We start from the raw sequence: 22,438 nt of genomic DNA on the forward strand, positions 1-22,438 counted from the left end.
AAGAAATCCATTACATCCCAATCCAGCATTTGGATGAGAATTGAGCTGATAAGTGGTGGCAACAGGAATTACTTACAGAAATTTTACAACAATTTGCAATAATGTTTGGCTTCAAAGTCCTTCTAGATCCAGTACACATTTACACTGCTCCATGCATATTTTAGACAATGTATAGTTGGGGTATTGTATAACACACCTGTGCGCTTCACAATAACAACTGGAAATCAATTGAAAACTCTAATGCCGCGTACACACGATTGGAAATTCGGCCAGCAAAAGACTGGGAGCATGTTCTCAATTTTTCGGTCGGAAAAAGTTCCTATCCGAAAATGCGATCGTCTGTAGCAATTCCGACGCGCAGAATTCCTACGCATGCTCGGAAACAATTAGACGTATGCTCGGAAGCATTGAACTTAATTTTCTTGGCTTGTTGTAGCGTTGTACGTCACTGCGTTCTTGACAGTCGAAAGTTCAGCGAACTTTTGTGTGACCGTGTGTATGCAAGGCAAGCTTGAGCGGAATCCCGTCGGAAAAGCCATCATATCTTTTTCCGACCAGAATCCCGATCATGTGTACGCGGCATTTGCCTTTAAAAAGGCTGTAGACTAAAGCCATGTACACATGTTAGGATTTTCCGACAACAAAACCGTGGATTTTTTTCCGAAGGATGTTGGCTCAAACTTGTCTTGCATACACACGGTCACACAAATGTTGTCGGAAATTCCGAATGTCAAGAACGTGGTGACGTACAACACGTACTACGAGCCGAGAAAAATGAAGTTCAATAGCCAGTGCAGCTCTTCTGCTTAATTCCGAGCATGTGTGGACTTTTGTGCGTCGGAATTGTGTACACACGCTCGGAATTTCCGACAACAAGTCTTGTTGGCGGAAAATTTGAGAACCTGCTCTCAAACATTTGTTGGCAAAAATTCTGACAACAAATGTTCTCTGGAGCGTACACACGGTCGGTCTTTCCGGCAACAAGCTGACATCCAACATTTGTTGTCAGAAGATCCTATCGTGTGTACGGCCCATGACATGTGTCAGCATGCAATGTTGATGAGATGTTTTCCTACTTTTAAATTCATACCAGTGGTGCTAGAGCCAGCTGCGATCTCCTTTGCGATTTGGTTGAGCGTTGTTAGTAGCACATTACCGAGATCTCATACAGCAATATGATGTGTAGATGCTGCTCAAGTGACTTGTTTTCTGTATATTGAACACAGGGTTACTCGCTTTGCACCTTTGCCATTCAGTGAAGGTCTTGTATTTTTATTTCAATAAACACAAGGTGTTCTTTGAGTGGATAAGGCTGATAGGAGGGGTGGATGATGTCAGAGTCTTCACATCATCCAATCAGAGAACATCTTTTCTGATGTACCTATTTTCCCCGACTTAAAGAGAAAAAGTCACTTAGCCCATGCAGGGAAAAGTAACTGTGTCTCTGAAAGAGTCTTTTATTCCCTGCATCTGTCCCAATATTGTCCCATCTCCGGGTATGAAGCAGCTTGTGACCTTCTCCCTATGACAGTGCCCGAGTCTAGTAGCTCCTCACTAGGATCGAGCAATGTCACATGACCAGGGAAGTGACATCATCACTTCAGGACACGGACATGGATCTTTTTTTTTATATATAATCTTTAAGACAAAGAAAAAAAAATAATATGTCATACCAAACATATTCAGGAAAGTTCAGATAGAAGCTTCTTGAGGACATGTGCATTATATATAAGTATAGATGATGAAGAAAGAAAGAAAAGAGGGCCAATATAACAATAGGGCTCTCCTCAAAAGAAATGAGGAGCGGCCAGAAAGACATAGCCACGGACTTGTGCGTTAAAGGATCCCAACAAGGAAACCCATATTCCAAACTTAGTCTCACATGAACATAAATCAAGGAAACCAGAAAAATATTAACTGTAAGTCCAGGCAGCCCGACTGGATCAAACACAGGGAGAGGGAGGTGCAAAAGACCTCCATCAAACCTCTCCCTGTGCTACTCTAGAGAATGCCGAAGTATCGAAGAGGGGAATCAACGTCATCCTCATAAGAGGTGACCTCCCTCGCGATAGTGAGACATTAATTCTGCATGTCAATCCAATGCATTAGAAAATAATACGTAGGGGGAAAAAGAAGAACAGGAATTTTGGAAAACAATACAATATACAGTAGTATTATACAATCACTCACACCAAGTCCGCCACTCTGTAAAAGCAAAAATAATAGTAGACTAAAAAGAAGGGGAAAAGAGTGGGGGGGATAAGAGATGGCCTTATCATTTACCAAAAGGTAAGCCTGGTTTCACTGCTGTTGAAGCTGAATATGCCGTCGAAGGGATGGTTCTGCCAATTCTTGCAATGCCAAGTGCAAACTGGATGATACTCGTGCTGAACCGTAAATGTGGTCTAGCCATAATGCCCAGATGCTGGTGAATAGTTCTTGGGTGCCTTTGCAGGTTGCAATCCAATCCTCAGCTTCCCTGATCTCATTCACCTTGCGGATCCACTACTCCCGCCTAGGAATATGTGCGCGCTTCCAATAAATTAGGAGCAAACGCTTAGCTGCATTCAACAAGTGAGGCAAAACGCTTCTCTTATACTGGCTAACCGGTAGGGGAGGGATGTGGAAGAGAAAATGAATCGGGGAAAGGGGGATATATCGAGGCCAAGGATTTCTTTTATCTGAGCCTTAACAGGACATGGATCTTTTTAATGTTGGCATTGGAGGAGACAGGAGTGTTGGGGGTGCTAATAAAATGATAATAGGGGGTCTGAGGTGCCTTTTGTATTTTAAAAACACATTGGTTGCAATCATTCCCAGCTAATATACAGTACTTTAACTGTGGCAAGATGACAAAATGATCAAAAGGGTACTCGTATCCACACAATGCTCCTATTGCAAGCATATATCAGACTTTTAGGAACAGATATGTACCTTTAATATACACACTTCTGTGGTTTACATAGCTTCACAAAACCTACAGTATTATTCTAGCTTATCAACATGTTTTATATAGAGTTCTCCTTCAAAGTAAACCTGGGCCAAGATCAAACACACTAAAGTATATACATATTCTCAACAAGCAGTAAAGCACTTTAAAACAAGTCTTCACTCACCTCTGTATCCATAGACATTGTTGAGAATTTGTTTGGTTGCAACTAGGGTTGCACCGATACCGATATTAGTAAATGCTCCGATGCTTGATTCGATACCTGGGCAGTCAGGGGTGATCGGTGGCGGCAGTATCAAGCACCAAACCCCCTGTATAGATTTCAATAAAGCAGCTGACAATAAAGCAGCTGACAGCCGCTTCTCCTCCTCTCCCTCCCATGGCTTTCAGCTATACAGGGGGATCGGTGCTTGTAACTCCCCCCACTGCCGTACCGATCATCCCCTGACTGTCCCCGTATCCTTCTCCAGTCCCCCTCTGTGTCCTCCTCCATGCTTCTTCAGACTCCTCCGCCCCCCTTCTGTTCTCCTGTCCGCCTCTGTGCTCTGCTCCTGTTCCTCTCCGTGCTCTGCTCCTGTCCCCCTCCGTGCTCTGCTCCTGTTCCCCTCCGTGCTCTGCTCCTGTTCCCCTCCGTGCTCTGCTCCTGTCCCCCTCCGTGCTCTGCTCCTGTTCCCCTCCGTGCTCTGCTCCTGTCCCCCTCCATGCTCTGCTCCTGTCCCCCTCCGTGCTCTGCTCCTGTCCCCCTCAATGCTCTGCTCCTGTCCCCCTCCGTGCTCTGCTCCTGTCCCCCTCCGTGCTCTGCTCCTGTCCCCCTCAATGCTCTGCTCCTGTCCCCCTCCGTGCTCTGCTCCTGTTCCCCTCCGTGCTCTGCTCCTGTTCCTCTTCGTGCTCCTCCACCCCCTTTGTCCTCGATCTGTCAGGATGGAGAGCGGAGGATGGAGAGTGGAGGAAGGAGTCTATCTATCATTTACCAGCTCCTTCCTTTTCTGAATGCACAGAGTCAGTGATCACTGACTCTGTCTATTCATAACTGAGCATTGTAAACTGTGTTCACGATGGTTCAGTTTATGAATGGAGAGGAGCCGCTATCTCCAGTGCAGCTGAGGCTGCTGAGAAAGGGACTGGGGAATTTGTGTCCTCAGTCCCTTTCCCTGTCTCAAAAGGGAGATGTCAGGGGTCTGTTAAGACCCCTGATACCTCACCAAAGCCCCCCCAAGAGGGCTGATAAAAAAAAATATTTGAAAGGTTAAATTGTAAAAAGCATAAAACATTAAATAAAAAAACACATTGACACTGTCCACTCCCCCCCCCCCCCAAAAAAAAGAAAGCATTGTAAAAGAAAATAAATGTAAAAAATTATTTAAAAGAAATTGTAAAAAATAAAAATGTAAAAAAATAAAATAAAAAACGATTACATTAAAAAAGTATCAGTAATCGGTATTGGCGAGTACTTGAAAGAAAGTATTGGTACTTGTACTCTGTCTTAAAAAAGTGGTTTTGGTGCAACCCTTTCCAGACTCATACATGTTAATAACTTTGTTGCTCATCCGTTCTTGAATTTAGATCGCGGTATGATGTGTTGGTTGTTAAGATGTTTTAGTGTGCTTCACTTTGTCAGACAGCTTCTATTTAAGTGATTTTTTGATTCAAGAGGTCTGGCAGTAATCAGGCCTGGCTGTAGCAAGTGAAATTGAACGTAACTTTTTCACATAGGGCCAGGCGGGTTTGGACAGCTTTTTTCCCTTAATAAATTAAATCATCATTTAAAAACTGCATTTTGTATTTACTCAGGTTACCTTTGTGTAATATTAAAATTTAGTTAGTTGGTTTTACTTTATTTTGAACATTTAAAAGAAAGGAAAAACCATACAAAATAAAAGAAGTAAACATTCAGTAGTAGACAGTCACAAAAAAACTAGTTACAAAAGAAGACAAAAAAAAAAAAAACTATAAAAAAACTATTTAGTTTACATATCCGAAAAGCAATGGGAAGAAGTTCAAACTTATCTAATCCCACCCCTTCTCCATAATTAATAATAAACTATTTAATGTCTCATCACTATAAAGTCATACAATAATTAATAAGTCAAATATACTGTAATGAATTACCAATAATCTAACTACACAATCATACACATACATGCACATACACACTCAAACAAAACGAAAAAAAAAATAAAAAATCAATCACAATATTAATAAACAAACAATAAACACAATAAAAGTTCAAACACCTTAATTTGTTTGATGATCTGAATCATTTAAAAAGCAAAAAATGTCCCCCAGCAAAAAATTAAAAGTCAGCAGTTACACATACTGTAGCTGCTGATTTTTAATACTAGGACACTTACCTGTCCAAGGATCCAGCGATGTCGGCACCCCAGCTGATGTTTCTATTAGCTCTCGGGTGCTGCCGCCATTCATGGTAAGAGAAACCGGCAGTAAACCCTTTCGGCTTCACAGCCGGTTGCCTACTGCGCATGCGCAAAGCGGTGGGGGAAGGAGAAGGGGGCCGAACTTCCCAGGGATCTCACTGCGGTGAGATCTCTCAAAAGTGGGGATGGGTACCTGTCAAAACCAGGTACCTGCTCCCCCCCTCCCTCCCCCGAAAAGTGCCAAATGTGGCACCGAAGGGGGGGGGGGGAGGCAGATAAGCGGAGCTTCCACTTTAGGGTGGAACTCTGCTTTAAGTGTGAAAAATCTGCAACAAAAAAAATTAGGAAGGGGCAAATACTTTTTCACAGCACTGTATGTGCATAACCTTATAGAGAGTATGAATAATATATATATATATATATTTTTTTTTTTTTGGAGCACTGGGCCAACAATAGGCAAAATGCTCAAAGTGGAAGTTCTGGAGGCACATCGGGGTTTGAGCGGACAATCGGAACTGGGTGAGCTTAGAAAAGAGTGTCCAGTGACCAGTAATGTCTTTTAAAAAGGTGCAGGTAAGTGGTCAAAATCTCTGGATAGATGGGCATTGCCAGAAAAGATGGTTTTTCCATGTTACATTTAGGACAGTCTGTAAGCTATGGAATGGATGATGTTCATTTTGGGGTAATGTGTAATAGGTTTATGTGCATTTCACATAGATTAGTATTCATCACTATACAGAGTGTTTTTGTTAAAACTGCATCAAAAATGCACCAAGCAGGATTTTTTTAAACGCGCCATATCTGCAATGCGACAAAACGCATAGGTGTGAAATCATTTTAAAAAACGTTATGTATGCATACAGCTTGCATCAAGAACATAATTCTGAGATCATTTACTGCAATTTGTAAACTAGAAGAAAAAAAAAATAACGATAAAAAAAAAATTGTTCAGCAGCCATTAAATGCTGCACATTAAAACATAAGATAGTATAGAACACACCTCCCCTTCTGTGTCTGTAAAACAGAGAAAGCCATTTATCAATACAGTAGGAAGCTACCTGCCATTTGTGAGTTATCTGCACACTCTGAGTGCTAATGGAACTGTCACCATTGTAGCCATTAATCCCAAGATGTCAAAGCAGAAAAGCTAGAGGAGGCCGATGGGAACAGTTATAAATCACACAGAGCATAGGGATGTACAGAATGCCTCTGACAGGGCTTGTGAATGAAATCCCTGCAACAAAAGCAGATTTTCTACCCAGATCTTCTTCTATCTGACAAGCGCTTTACAAAAAAAAATAAAAAATAATAATTTTCTCCCTCTGCGAGATCGCATGTGATTCGCACCGCACTGCAGTGCAAATCACATGCGATGTCTGTGCAACGCGATTTCAGCCATACAGATAGTATGGCTGATATTGCATCTCATTCGGACCAAACTCGCACAGGACCCTTTGTTTGGTCTGCACCAGAATCGGATCGCATGGGTGTTAACACCCGTGTGATCCGATTCCTGTCCAAACTGTCAGTTTGCAGTGCGATATGCGAGCTGAAATGGGGGTGTCATTAACAATGTATTGACACTCCTGGCAGTTCGCATATAGCAGTGTAAACTGTTGTGCGAGTCGGGTGCGATGCGGGAAACCGCAGTGGAATCGCAGGTGTGAACTGAGCCAAACTGAAATGTCATTAAAATAAGTCATGGGTTTTGAGCTTTTGTAAAATGATGTTGCAGCTTTGTAAATCCCTAGTATTTGCACAAAATGACTGTAAAGAAAGTGATGTCTTCACATAACACTCAAAAATAGAGGTGACTAAAGTGCCACTAAATAAATAGCAGCAGGATTATGTAGAAGTCACTATCATACCCGTCATAAATGGATATACAGTAATTTGAAGACACGATCAGGAGATATTTAATGGACAAATCATCACAGGAGCCATTCATCCCTGGCACGCTCCCATGAGCAGGTGGACTCAGGAGTCAATGGACACACTAGGCTTTATTTTCAAAGGCTTGGATCCAGGACCATTTAAAGCAGAGGTATTCTTGGGAGTATGGGAACCAAATGATCGGGCTTGATCCATGAATAACTAATAAAAATGTGCTTAGATTGGAACCCAACTAATAATTTAATCATTAGATTGTTAAAGTGGATCTTTAGCAATTTTTTCATTTTCCCATCTATTAAATCTTCTGCCCTTGTTGTTTTAACTTTAGAGAGTAAAACATTTTTTTTTTCTGCCAGTAAATACCTTATACAGCCCACTTCCTGTTTCTTGTCTGGTAAAAAGCCTAGGTTTATGACATCATGCACAGCTCTCTCTCTCACTCTCCTGAGAGCTTGCCAGAAAGGGAGGGGGGTGAGTCATAAGAGGACCAATGAGAGCTGCAGAGCTGGAGGTGTGCCTCTGTGTGTCTGTGTAAATCCAGGAAAGTTAACAGGTAGCAGCTTCAGCTGCCTACAGTTAAAATGATTGCAGCCAGACTCAGTGGAGGGAGATTTCTGCAGCATATTTGGCAAGTACAGAATCCCAGTATATATAAAATAATCTGCAAAGTGGTTGGAGGGAAGCTTCAGAATGGCAAAGATGTTTTTATTACAAATGATGTGAGCAGACTGCAGTTCCTCTTTAACTGTGAAAAACTATTTATCGCCATAAAACAGAGTTCTCTACTTTACTCAAAATCACAGTGGCGAAATCGACTTTTTGTCAAATGACATGCAAGTAACAATGTCAGTACCTCCATTCCATGTTTTGATTGCACAAGAACAGCCACAAAAATCTTACTAATTGTAGCTAGCTTGTGTATTTGTGATTTGCCATTTTTACATAAACACGCAAAGGAAAATTGCGAACTTTATGCAAACCCAAATAAAGTAAATCAAAGGTGAAACTTGAAATTCAAATTTCTCTATTTTTAAAATCTGTAAGGCCCCTTTCACACTGGGGCGGCGGTAAAGCGCCGCTATTTTTAGCCGCGCTTTACCGTTGTTTTAGCGGCGGTATTCAACCTCTAGCGGGGAGGTTTTACCCCCCGTTAGCGGCCGAGAAAGGGTTAAAAACCACTGCAAAGCGCCGGCTTTGCCAGCGATACAGCCGCTCTGCCCCATTGCTTTCAATGGGCAGGAGCGGTGGAGGAGCGGTAAACACACCGCTCCTTCACCGCTCCAAAGATGCGGCTAGCAGGACTTTTTTTCCCGTCCTGCCAGCGCACCGCTCCAGTGTGAAAGCAGCGGCTGTTTCAGGTCGGTTTGCAGGCGCTATTTTTAGCGCAATAGCGCCTGCAAACTGCCCCAATCTGAAAGGGGTCTAAATCTACAGGCATCCACAATCTAAGACTAACCTACAGTATCTAGCACTGTAAAGAAGAAATCAACATATATACCTTTTCTGAAGCCGATCAGGTCCCACACTAAGCTGTCAGCAGTGGCTTCTCTGTGAAGACGCGTGCAGAGGAGGCAGCCGACAACAGGAGCCCCATAGTAAGTCTATGGGTGACGTCACTTCCCATTAATTTCACAACCCATGTCGGCTGTGTCCTGCACACAGCATCCGCCGCTGATGACCGGTCCGGAGCGGACAGAGGTCAGACGTTTCTTGTAGTTGGACACCAGGTTTGCACATCTCAGGAGGGATTTTACCCCACTCCTCTTTGCGGATCCTCTCTAAGTCATTAAGGCAGTGGTTCTCAACTGATATAATTTGCTGCTTAGTGACTGCAGTATTCTAGTCTGCATCTCCCCAAGGTAATACGTAAAATCTGGCCTGTTAGTGGGTCCTGAGGACAGGAGTTGAGAACCACTTCATTAAGGTTTTGAGGCTGACGTTTGGTAACTCGAACCTTCAGCTTCCTCCACATATTTTCTATGGGATTAAGGTCTGGAGACTGACTAGACCACTCCAGGACCTTAATATGTGCTTCTTCTTGAGCCACTCCTTTGTTGCCTTGCCCTTGTGTTTTGGGTCATTGTCATGCTGGAATACCCATCAACAACCCATTTTCAATGTCCTGGCTGAGGGAAGGAGGTTCTCATCCAACATTTGACAGCAAATGGCCCCGTCCATCCATTGTCCCTTTGATGCAGTGAAGTTGTCCTGTCCTCTTAGCAGAAAAACACCCCCAAAGCATAATTTTTCCACCTCCATGTTTGACGGTGGGGATGGTGTTCTTGGGGTCATAGGCAGCATTCCTCCTAATCTCAGCTCATTACCTGTATAGAAGACACCTGGGAGCTAGAAATCTTGCTCATTGATAGGGGGTCAAATATTTATTTCACTCATTAAAATGCAAATCAATTTATATTTTTTTTAAATGTATTTTTTCTTGATATTTTTGTTGTTATTCTGTCTCTCACTGTTACAATAAACCGACCATTAAAATGATAGACTGATCATTTCTTTGTCATTGGGCAAACAGACAAAATCAGCAGTGGATCAAATGCTTTTTTTTCTCTCACTGTAGGTATAGAGATTTCTACTTTACAGGGCTAGATAAGTTAGTCTTAGATTGCAGATGCAAGTAGATTTACAGATTTTAGCTTTAGGGTGAATTTCTACTTTAAGACTAATAGGGAAGGGGTTGTAAAATAACGGGAATGGGAAGCTGGGCACTGCCCTGGGGGAACATGCACCAATGCAAATATTTTTAAAACACCATACGGCGGGAAGCACCTCGTTTAACCCCTTTACTGCCAGAGCCGTTTTTGGCATTTTTTTGCACATGTTATAAAAAATTATTTCAGGCCTGAAGATTACATAAAGCACCAAACATTATACATTTTCTGAAAGCATACACCCTAGAGAATAAAAAAGTGGTAGTTCCAATTTTTTGATGCCACTTGATATTACCACAAGGTCTAGGTAATGCAAAATTTTGATTAAAAACATGCAAAAGTGAATTTTAGGACAAACAAATGCAATAAACTACCCACATTTTTGGTAAAATATAAATGAAAAGGTTGCACCGAGTAAATAGATACCCAACATGTCAAACCTTCAATTTGTGTGTGCCAACCTTCAGTACCCTACATTCTTTATAGGCGACGCTTCAAAAGCCCCCTATAGGCCATCAGTTTAGTGTTACAAAGGAGGTGTTGTGCTAGAATTATTGCTCTCATTTCGACGTGCACAGCAATATGTAACATGTTTATCGTAATCTATGTTTTCACATGTAGGCGCTCCCCCGATGCATGCACTTGTGTTCGTACAGGCGTATATGTGGGGGTGGGGGTGGGGGGCCTCAACATTTTTTTAGGGGAATTTTAAATGCTTGGGTGTAACTATATTTTATTGCATAAAAAAATTTAATTTCTTTTTTTTGCTTAACTTTTTTTTTCCATCACATGGGGACAAAAAGGTTTGTAAACAAAGCCATTGTCAAGGCAAGGGGTTGTCAAACAAAGAGCATGTAACAATGCAAAAAAAAAAAAATTGGTGATTAGCGGGAAATGACTCATTTAAAAATATTTTAAGGTGATTGTAAAATCTCGTTTTTTTTTTAATTAAAAGTAACAAACATGTCATACTTACCTCCTCTTTTGTAGTGGATTTGCACAGAGCAGCCTGGATCCTCCTCTTCTCGGGTCCCTCTTCGTCTTTCCTGGCAACTCCCTCCTGTTGGGTGTCCCCACGGCAAGCAGCTTGCTATGAGGGCACCCGAGACGAGTCACAGCTCCATGTATACATTCAGACACGGAGCTGCGGCCCGGCCCCTCCCCCTTTCTCTTCTCATTGGCTGACTGACTTGTGAGCCAATGGCGCTGCGTTGCTGTCTAAGCCATTGAGGAGGGGTTTCCTGGACAGCTGAGACATTCCTACAACATCGCTGGAGCTAGAGGGACCTCAGATAAGTGTTAGGGGGCTGAGGGGGGCTGCTGCACACAGAAGGCTTTTTATCTTAATGGAGTTGTAAAGGCAGAAGGTTTTTTATCCCCTATGCATTAAGATAAAAAACCTTCTGTGTGTAGCAGCCTCCCCAGCAACCCCTAATTACTTACCTGAGCCCCATCTCTCTCCAGCGATGTCCACTAGTGTCTTAGGCATCTAGGACTCTCCTCCTGATTGGCTGAGACACAGCAGCGGTGCCATTGGCTCCCACGGCTGTCAATCAAAGTCAGTTAGTCAATTGGGGGGGGGGGGATGGGACGGAGTTGGATGGTCCATGTTTGAATGGACACAGGCAGCTGTGACTCGGCTCAGGTGCCCCTATAGAAAGCTGCTTGCTGTGGGGGCACTTGTCAGGAGGGAGGGGCCAGGAGCAGTGAAGAGGGACCCTATCTGCACAGAGAAGGTAAGTATAACGTGTTTGTGATTTTTTTTTTTTTTACGAGACTTTACAATCACTTTAATGCATAGAATGCATTAGGATAAAAAACCTTTGCCTTTACAACCCCTTTAAAGCGATTGGAATCCTGAAAAAAAAAAAAAAAAGGATCCTGTTCCTTTAAAGCATGAATAACAGCACAGTGCTTGTGCTGTGTAATTTGGCCCTTTCTATCATCTAAAATATCTGGCTGATCCTGCCTGGGGTGCTGCCCTCTCCTTTGTAAACTGGGTATGTGTATACCTTATTTCAGAGTGCCGCTCTGCGCTCACGTGACTGCCCGTCGCTCTCCTCCCCTCCTCTCGGTTAACGTCAGCGAGGGATTCTCAGCTCCTCCCACTGTACTTCTCAGATTGGGAGAGGAGAGCGGTGGGCAGTCACGTGAGCGCCAAAATTATTATTTTATTTTAGTAAATATAAACTGCTAAATACCTTTACTCAATGGCAGTATATAGCAGTTTTATTACTTCTATCAGTGTCCAGCCGAGCACTGGTTAAAGCTTTTAGGAGGAGTTTTCATTCCCCTCTGACTATCCCATGAGGCTGCATGACTCCTGACCCTCTGTCTGGACAGTGTTGATAGGTCCTGTGCACCCTCCCAATAAAAGAAAATTCTAGGAATACACATCAAACTGAGCATGTGCAGAGTGCCCCCAATGCTCCGTACTATCAGGAAATGGACTGGGGACTGTGGAAGTACTGGAGGATCAGAGAAGACATGATCAAACAGCCATTTTACACAATGCACAGGATTAACCCCTTAAGTTCCACAGTGAGTATAACAAGCATGATTATAACACATTGAGTATAACAAGCTGATTTTACTGTTCCAGGTTTAGGAATACTTTAAAGGGCAATATTAAAAATATGTGATTCCTTTAAATAACATGCTTGGGGGAAGCCTTTAACCTGTACATCATGTTGTGCATCCATATTATGTATTAAAGCAAAAGACAAGTTTACAAAGAAAGAAAAATTACCATTTAAATTACTGCTAAATGGGATTTTTCGACTGCTACTTTCCCTTAACATCCATATCAGACTTTAATCTTAGATGAGGGTCTGATATGTATTGTAAAGAAGGAGCCCATAGAAAGAAAAAAAAAAAAAAGAAAAACAGCATGTTCCCCCTGTGAATCCATACAAGGCCATTATCTCTGATGAGGGTCTGGTATAGAATGGATTTAGGGGGGAACCCCATGCAAAAAAAAGGGAAAAAAGCATGGGGTTACCCCCAACCTGGCTGGCTAGGAAGGGTGGGAGTAAGCCAGCCACCTGAACCAAGTGGAAAATTCCCTGTCCAGCAGTGTAGATCCATATCAATCACAGTAAACGACACCCACCAAAACAGAACACACCAACCTCCAACTCAATATGCTAGGGAAGGACTCTCACCATATTTGGTCAATGACCACAAGCGGGATCCCCTGTCCCTCTGTTTTCATTCAGTTGCCAGACTGGGAAATTACATTTGCTGGAGAGTCTTTAGAGAGAGTGGTTAGCTTTTTTTGTTGCCCAGAGATGAGCTTCAAATAGATTTCACATATCAGTCTGTGCAAAAGCAACAAGATTTTACCTTGTAAATGAAGATGCTATATTAGAGAGTTCCATTTTCAAACATAAGGAGCCATACCCTTCGAGGAAGCCCTTTTAGGCAAAATGTGCCAGAGTAACATGAACATGTGGACCCCCTGCTTGCACTGTTCAATACCGGAGCAACTGGATGAGGAAGCCAAAGTGACTGTTCAATCCAATATTGGCGATGCACATGGCGATGAAACCAATTCATGAACAGATTGTGTGCTTATCAACAGCACCCACAGATGGAATAGTATTTCTCCATGATTCCATCATCATTATAGCTTTGGCTATGTTGCTTTAACAGGAGCTGCTTGTTCTGTCTAAATACTTCTGGGCTTTGTGACATTGACATATGCAGTTTATGAACTTTGCTCACAGGGCATTCTGACTTTGGATGCTGGGCTAAAAACTTCTTTATATAATACAAAAATACAAGCTCAACAGACTGCACAGACAAGGTGTGTCAGTATTGTTTCTGAGCCGAACTGCTGTGCCCATGAGAATATACTTATTGTACTTGCAAGAAAAAATAAAATTGAGTACTATCGGCGATACTTTTTTTGTTGGTATTAACATTTTCAGGACAAGCTTTTGGGGCAATTGCTTTTTGTTGGTCTGCTTGGACCATGAAGAAGGAAACCCCATGAAAGATTGTCCTGAAAATGTAAATAATAGCGCAAATTAAAAAAGTATCATGGACAGCAGTAGTGGCGGCTGGTGCTCCATTTTTTGGGGGGGCAGTAAACAAACCCCCCCCCCGCCAAGTCCGCACTTACCCCATCCAGGTCGTGGCTTTCCTGGCTTCTCCTCCCAGCTAATCTGGTCTTAAGATCCTCCTCCTGTCCTGATTGGCTGGGAGGAGAAGCCGGAAGACCATAGCGAATATTGATTCACTAATGTCACAAGTGGGTCGGGGCTCAGTGCTCTGCGCCCCAAGCCCAACCTTTTTGAAGCCAATTAGAGCTTTAGGCTCTAATCATGTGCTTAAAAAAGATATGAGTCCGGCGCCCCGCATGGAGACTAGGGGGCGGATTCCCTTATGGACCGGCCGCCGCTGGACAGTACTGAACTGTTCTTGTTTAGACTTACTCGAAAAATCCCTTTCTCAGTACAGGACACAGGAACTTTAGTCTTACTCAGAAATGGATTTTACAGGTAAATCAAAAATCTTACAATTTGTAGCTAGTTTGTGTAATTGTGATTTGCCATCAAATGTAAATCAAAAATCAATGTAGATCTCGCGGGACGGGGACACTATGACCATGCAGATTTGGATTTGACATGCGAGATATGTACTTTTAACATGTGAGTTGTCATAACAGTTTTTGATAAACTGTTTGCCTATTGCTGCATTGATGGTGCTTGCCTGTCTTTCTATACTGGGTTCACACAGGAGCGGTCGGGGAAACGGCATGTAATCCGGACAGGCACCGCATTCCTGTTCAATTCAACCGGATATAAGAATACTGCGCTCATATATGTTATTAGACTGAGTGTGTCCACCCAGGCACCCATCACCACAAAAAGTTACTAAAATAAAAAGAAACGAGAAGGGCACAATGCTAGTCGTTGTCCAAAAAGTCATAACGACACTCTGACCCCCAGCCCAAAGGGGGTAGTAGCAAGAACAGAGGGGATGGTTCGACTTAAAATAGAAGGTAACTAAGGTATAAGGTCAGAGACTTAACCACTTGCCTCCCAAGCCAATTCTGACACTTTTCTCCTACATGTAAAAATCATAATTTTTTTGCTAGAAAATTACTTAGGACCCCCAAACAATATATATATTCTATTAGCAGAGACCCTAGGGAATAAAATAGAGGCCGTTGTAACTTTTTATGTCACACGGTATTTGCGCAGCAATTTTTCAAACGCAACTTTTTTGGAAGCATAAAAAAAAAAAAAACACAATATTTACCACAACTTTTTTGTATAATGTGAAAGATGATGTTACCCTGAGTAAATAGATACCTAACATGTCACACTTTAAAATTGCGCGCTCTCGTGGAATGGTGCTAAACTTCTGTATTTACAAATCTCCATAGGATACGCCAGGAGTAGGCAACCTGGGGCCCTCCAGCTGTTGTGGAACTACATTTCCCATGAGGCATTGCAAGGCTGGCAGTTACAATTACTCCCAGAGGCATGATGGGACCTGTAGTTCTGCAACAGCTGGAGGGCCCCAGGTTGCCTACCCCTGGACTACGCTTTAACAATTTTTACAGGTTACCAGTTTATGCCCCGTACACACGGTCAGATTTTCCGATGGAAAATGTGTGATAGGACCTTGTTGTCGGAAATTCCGACCGTGTGTGGGCTCCATCACACATTTTCCATCGGATTTTCCGACACACAAAGTTTAAAAGCAGGATATAAAATTTTCCGACAACAAAATCCGTTGTCGGAAATTCCGATCGTGTGTACACAAATCCGACGGACAAAGTACCACGCATGCTCAGAATAAATAAAGAGATGAAAGCTATTGGCCACTGCCCCGTTTATAGTCCCGACGTACGTGTTTTACGTCACCGCGTTCAGAACGATCGGATGTTCCGACAACTTTGTGTGACCGTGTGTATGCAAGACAAGTTTGAGCCAACATCCATCGGAAAAAATCCTAGGATTTTGTTGTCGGAATGTCCGAACAAAGTCCGACCATGTGTACGGGGCATTAGAGTTACAAAGTAGGTCTAGTGCTAGAAATATTGCTTCCGCATGTGCGGTTTGAATGTCGTTTACATATGCAGGTGTGACCAACGTATACGTTTGCTACTGCGTGCAAGCTCGCGGGGAAGGGGGCTCTTTAATTGTTTTTTTTTATTGTTTATTTTATTTAAAAAATTTTTATTTTTACAGTGTCCCTTTAATCTTTTACTTTTTGATCACTTTTATTCCTATTACAAGGAATGTAAACATCCCTTGAAATAAAAATAGGGCATGACAGGTCCTCTTTATGGAGAGATCTGGGGTCTATAAGTCTCTATGCTTGAAAGCCTGAGATCCAAAAAAAATAAATCGGTCTCCGGCTTTCCAACAAAAAAAAAAAACATGTCAGTATCTACATCTGTCGGCACCGGAAGTGACGTCATGACATCGCTTCTGGCCTCGGAGGGTCACAGGGATTGCTCTATGGTAAACTTCTGCCGCCAACGGTGTTCATTCTCTGGCTCGCTGATCGCACGGGCGAGACCAGAGAAGCACCGGAGGGTGGTAGAGGGGGACACGCGTCCCCCTTCGCTTGCCTGTAAAAGCAATCAAGCGTCAAAACAGCCACTATGATTGTTTTTACAGTGTAGGGAATCGCCTGCTAAAAACAGATATCTGGATGAGGCATCATTCAGATATCACTTCAAGTCTCTGGCGGGGGAAGTAGTTAAGCCTGGTACACACCACTAGTCTTTTTTTGTTCAACCCGAAAAAAAACCTGACAGTTCTGGTCAGAGCCTCTACACTAACACTCTGATGTTAGTACAGCGATCTCCCCCGCTGGTCTATTGTGCTCTGACAGGGGGACTGCCACCCCAAACAAAACATTCCGGTCCGCTGATCGGGAGCAGGTCGGCTGCTGGTTTTCAAGCATGCTCATCTGACAGAAGCTAGCCAAACGGCTGGCTTCTGGTGGACCGGCTGGCATACACACGGGCTGAATGTTGGCCGGTTTTTAATGAACCTGCCGATGTCGCCCGACATTGGGCCCATGTGTACTAGGCTTAAATGTAGAAGACAGTCACTTTTGTCTTGTGTCCAGCCAGGGCCCCCAGAGTCTAGTAAACTTTCCTGGACACCCTCTTGCCTCATAAGTTAGCTTATAAAGTGGGAGGTTCAATTAAACATTTTCACAAACCAATGTGCAGGGGGTCAGAACGTATCCAGTGCAATGCAACGGTTTTCCTGGCGTAATAGAGCAGTATTCGTAAAACTCGTTTAGCTTAAGCAATGAGTTCAATTTTATCAAATACCCCGAGAAGACAACACTTAGGGCTTCAGACATTGGGGAGATCAAAATGAACTGAAATAAATGCAGTAATCTCAAACAAAAATGTTCTGGACTTAATGTACCTAACCATATGCATAAAGTCCCATTTTTCTCATTCACATATATGGCGTGTGGGGATGGAGCGTTTGCGCATATGAAATAAATGCTTAGGTGTATAATACATTCTGAGTAAGTATCTCAATTGTATGAGTTTGTCCCTAGCAGAGATTATAGTATCGGGACATGAGGCATACACCTCATTCCAGTCATCTGGAGATAGGTCAGGGATATCATCCAGCCACCTGTCTTGTACTTTAGTTAGCTGGGCAGAAGATCTGTCTAGTAGTAAGGAGAAGTACGCAGAAATAAGTCATGTGTGATTAGATGAAAGAAATGCACGCTCTAGTTTAAAATTACTTAAACGTACCCCTCGGAGTCCCAGCTGTGCCTCTGCAGTGTAGTGTAGTTGTAAGTACCTGAACTGCCACCCCAGGGGGATATGTAGCTCTCTCTGCAAGTGTACTATTTAGGCAGTGGTTATAAATCCACAGAGAGGCTTTTAGAGTTACTGTCCCTGTAGTAGCGTTAAGTTTGTAAATAAGATTACCCAAAGTCTTAAATAAGGAGACCACCCCCACTTCGGCCACAGAGGCTGCGTTGTTCTGTTGGGGGAAAAGCCACCAGTGGATATAAACCAATTGGACAGCATAATAATAGAGACACAAATTATGCAATGCCAGACCCCCCCGCCTGGAAACAGAAAGCTGCAGAGTCTCCAAAGAAAGTCAGGTACCTTAGGGTGAAGGTAGTGAGAAGTGAGTAAATTTCCTGGAAGTGGTGTTTGGAAACATATACCAGGGAATTAGGAAGAATATAAAGAAATTTTTTCCAGAAGACCATTGTGAATAGATTCACACTCCCCAAAGGGTGAGAGGTAACTTAATCCAATGACTAATTCGGGTGCAAAAAGAGGAGATGCAGGGGAGGACATTGTTGTCAACCGGTATATATAATGGTCAATCTGATCTGGTAAGAAGCTGGAGAATGTACTTTTCTTGGGTGCACCAGTCTTCATCGATTGTGTTCACATTTAGAAGGTTGAAGCAACTTGTTTTTTGTTTTTTTTTTGTGCGGACTCTGTACGGGCACTATATGGTGTTAATGTGTCAAAATTGACCAGTGGGTTTATGACTATCTCTCATTGTTGGTTTCTTTATGATTTTAACATATATATAATATTGAGGAGTACAGTATTTGCTATTTGTTTGATATAATTTAGCACTGCGCCGTGTTTATAGTATTTTTGATTTGGTATTACAAATTTTGTGCTGGCAGCAATTTTTTTTTTTTACCTAAGCACCATTATCTATTGGTTTGGTACCAGCAGTATACTGAGACTGTGGGGTTCCAAATAAAACATTGCCATTGTTTCCCACTAGCTAGGAACAAAAAAACATGTTGCCATTTTCTTTTAAGAATAAAACCTCTTCAAATAGATCAGATTTGCTAATATTCTGCCAAATACTAAAAAGGTCAGACCCTTCCAACAATGACTCCTGACTGTTTTTACATATATATTATTCAGGATGATAGGTCTCATATTTCTCTTTGAAGCTGTTATTCGTGACTCTTGCACATTTTCTAAACATAGATGTCTATTCATTAGTTATGAAACAACAAGGGCCCATATAGGAAAAGAATTCCAAAATGTTCCTTGAATGTTCATCGAATACCTATTCCACCCACTCACAATGGCCTCTAACCCCAGTCACTGACCACAAGGGTCGCCAGTCTGTCTGGAAACACACATATAATGAGGGCATGAAACGTGCTGATGTTATGATGGTTGATGACGCTGGTAAGGAAACCCCTAAGTAGATAAGAGTCTATACTCCCCAAGCTGTGCTACATACTACCCTTACATTTCCTAGGTGGCACAGTTAATTAGTGTGACATCGGTAGTGAGGCTGACATGTTGAAACTTGGTTTTAGGAAAGTGATGACAAGAAGAGAATTCCCTTATTAAGTATGCACACTGGCACTCTGATTCTCTTGGCATCTTAAATTACTACACAAATCACAAAGTGCATTTATAATACAGCTTTGTAGCACACTCCATAAATAATATATAAATATCAGATCCACAATATTGTCATACTGATAACTAAGATCTGACATGGGTTCCTGGAATGTGCTGCAACTTAATATTACATTTCCTTTAGAGTAGAGATATTATTATATTATTATACAGGATTTATATAGCGCCAACAGTTTGCACAGCGCTTTACAATATATTCTTCATATCAACACAAGTAACACTGGATAAGTGAGGTGAAGCCGATATATTTATGTTTAACACATCTACGCGCCTACTACAGTGCCTTGAAAAAGTATTCCTACCCCTTGAAATTTTCCACATTTTGTCATGTTACAACCAAAAACATAAATGTATTTTATTGGGATTTTATGTGATAGACCAACACAAAGTGGCACAAAATTGTAAAGTGGAAGGAAAATGATAAATGGTTTTCAACATTTTTTTACAAATAAATATGTGAAAAGTGTGGCGTGCATTAGACATGTATTCAGTCCCCCTGAGTCAATACTTTGTAGAACCACCTTTCGCTGCAATTACAGCTGCAAGTCTTTTTGGGGATGTCTCTACCAGCTTTGCACATCTAAAGAGTGACATTTTTGCCCATTCTTCTTTGCAAAATATCTCAAGCTCTGTCAGATTGGATGGAGAGTGTCTGTGAACAGCAATTTTCAAGTCTTGCCACAGATTCTCAATTTTATTTAGGTTTGGACTTTGACTGGGCCATTCTAACACATGAATATGCTTTGATCTAAACCATTGCATTGTAGCTCTGGCTGTATGTTTAGGGTCGTTGTCCTGCTGGAAGGTGAACCTCCGCCCCATTCTCAAGTCTTTTGCAGACTCCAACAGGTTTTCTTCTAAGATTGCCCTGTATTTGGCTCTATCCATCTTCTCATCAACTCTGACCAGCTTCCCTGCCCCTGCTGAAGAAAAGCATCCCCACAACATGCTGATTCCACCACCATGTTTCACAATGCAATGTTAGTTTTCCACCACACACAGCGTTTTACTTTTAAGCTAAAAAGTTACATTTTGGTCTCATCTGACCAGAGCGCCTTCTTCCACATGTTAGCTGTGTCCCCCACATGGCTTCTCACAAACTGCAGACGGGACTTCTTATGGCTTTCTTTCAACAATGGCTTTCTTCTTGCCACTCTTCCATAAAGGCCAGATTTATGGAGAGCACGACTAATAGTTGTCCTGTGGACAGATTCTCCCATCTGAGCTGTGAATCTCTGCAGCTCCTCCATAGTTGCCATGGGCTCTTAGCAGCTTTTCTGATAAATGATCTCCTTGCCTGGCCTGTCAGTTTAGGTGGAGGCTCATGTCTTGGTGGGTCTGCAGTTGTGCCATACTCTTTCCATTTTCAGATGATGGATTGAACAGTGCTCCGTGAGATGTTCAAAGCTTGGGATATTTTTTTATAATCTAACCCCGCTTTAAACTTCTCCACAAGTTTATTCCTGATCTGTCTGGTGTGTTCCTCTGCCTTCATGATGCTGTTTATTCACAAAGGTTCTCTAGCAAACCTCTAAGGGCTTCACAGAACAACAGTATTTATTCTGAGATTAAATTACACACAGGTGGACTCTATTTACTAATTAGGCAATTGGTTCCACTAGATTTTAGTTAGGAGTATCAGAGTAAAGGGGGCTGAACACAACTGCACGCCACACTTTCCAGATATTTATTTGTAAAACCATTTACCACTTTCCTTCCACTTCACAATTATGTGACACTTTGTGTTTATCATAAAAAAACCCAATAAAATACATTTAGGTTTTTGGTTGTATCATGACAAAATGTGGAAAATTTCAAGGGGTAGCAATACTTTTTCAAGGCACTGTATAGGTTTTAAAGTCCCAGGGCTGCTAACGTGGGTTCTTGTCCTAGCTAGTGGTAAAGATTGGACCCAAAGCTTACACAAAATCTCTGATACCCACTCAGTACTAGAGGCAGTGAACAGTATGGCTGTACAAATAGAACATGGACGTCCTGAAATGGTGGTATAGACATCATTAATTTATGTTATGGCTGCTCATCTCCCCTCTAGTGGATGACACCGCATCACGTGACCACCGCTGAGTTTAAGTTAGATTGATTCTAACGTTTTTTACCTTAAAGTGATTTTAAAGTCTTTTATTAAAATAATAAACATGTTACACTTACCCTTGGATTAGCACAGAGTAGCCCAGATCCTCCTCTTCTCAGGTGCCCCCAAGCGATAGCGCGAACTACTGTGCTGCCCCCTAAATACCAGACAACCATGCCACAACTGTGCACAGTTGTGGGGCAATTGCAGCACAGCCCCATTCACTTGATTGGGTCAAGCTCAGTGGGCGGTATCGCCCGCTGGGCATGACAGGAGGCATAATTCCTGCTGTGGCTGAGAAGCAAAGTATCACGACAGTGGCATGTCTACACCCCCAGCCTCTGTAGCAACAGAGGGAGCGGTGTAGGGGCAGTAAAAACACAGCTCAACTGCTGGGTTTTACCATTCCCCTCAATCGCACGTGTAAATGAGACCTTACAGTTTCAGTGACTATACAGTAGGGAAGAGATATTTCCTCAAAAGGTATGAAGACAAAGCCAACACCAAGGCTCATTAACAAGCCACTTACTGGTTTATTTGGAGTTTATGCCTCCCTAGCTGGACCAGACAGATGTTTCTCTCTTGCTGCTCCCTCACCAACGAGAAAGACTTTCAGATCAACAAGGGATCGATTTCATAGAGGTAACTGGTGACAGTGTGCTGCCAGCAGCAGAATCGCCCATGTAAAATAAGCCTTAACCACTTGCCCACTGGACACTTAAACCCCCTTCCTAGCCAGACCAATTTTCAACTTTCGTGCTCTCACATTTTGAATGACAATTACTCAGTCATGCAACACTATACCCATATGATTTTTTTGTCCTTTTTTTTACACAAATAGAGCTTTCTTTTGGTGCTATTTAATCACCACTGGGTTTTTTTATTTTTTGCTCTATAAATGAAAAAAGACCGAAAATTTTGTAAAAAAAAAAACATTTTTCTTTGTTCCGCTTATACATTTTTGCAAACTAGTAATTGGCCAAAATTTATACTGCTACATATCTTCGGTAAAAATAACCCAAATCAGTGTCTATTATT

General features: G+C 42.2%; 1 protein-coding gene across 8 annotated transcripts in view; it reads right to left on the minus strand.

Annotated features, from left to right (window-relative positions):
• EXOC6 (exocyst complex component 6) overlaps positions 1–22,438 on the minus strand; it is a 404,697-nt gene that overhangs the window by 101,658 nt on the left and 280,601 nt on the right. The window lies entirely within an intron of this gene.

This window comes from Aquarana catesbeiana, linkage group LG08, assembly GCF_042186555.1.
Source record: "Aquarana catesbeiana isolate 2022-GZ linkage group LG08, ASM4218655v1, whole genome shotgun sequence".
In the NCBI taxonomy this organism is placed as follows: domain Eukaryota; kingdom Metazoa; phylum Chordata; class Amphibia; order Anura; family Ranidae; genus Aquarana; species Aquarana catesbeiana.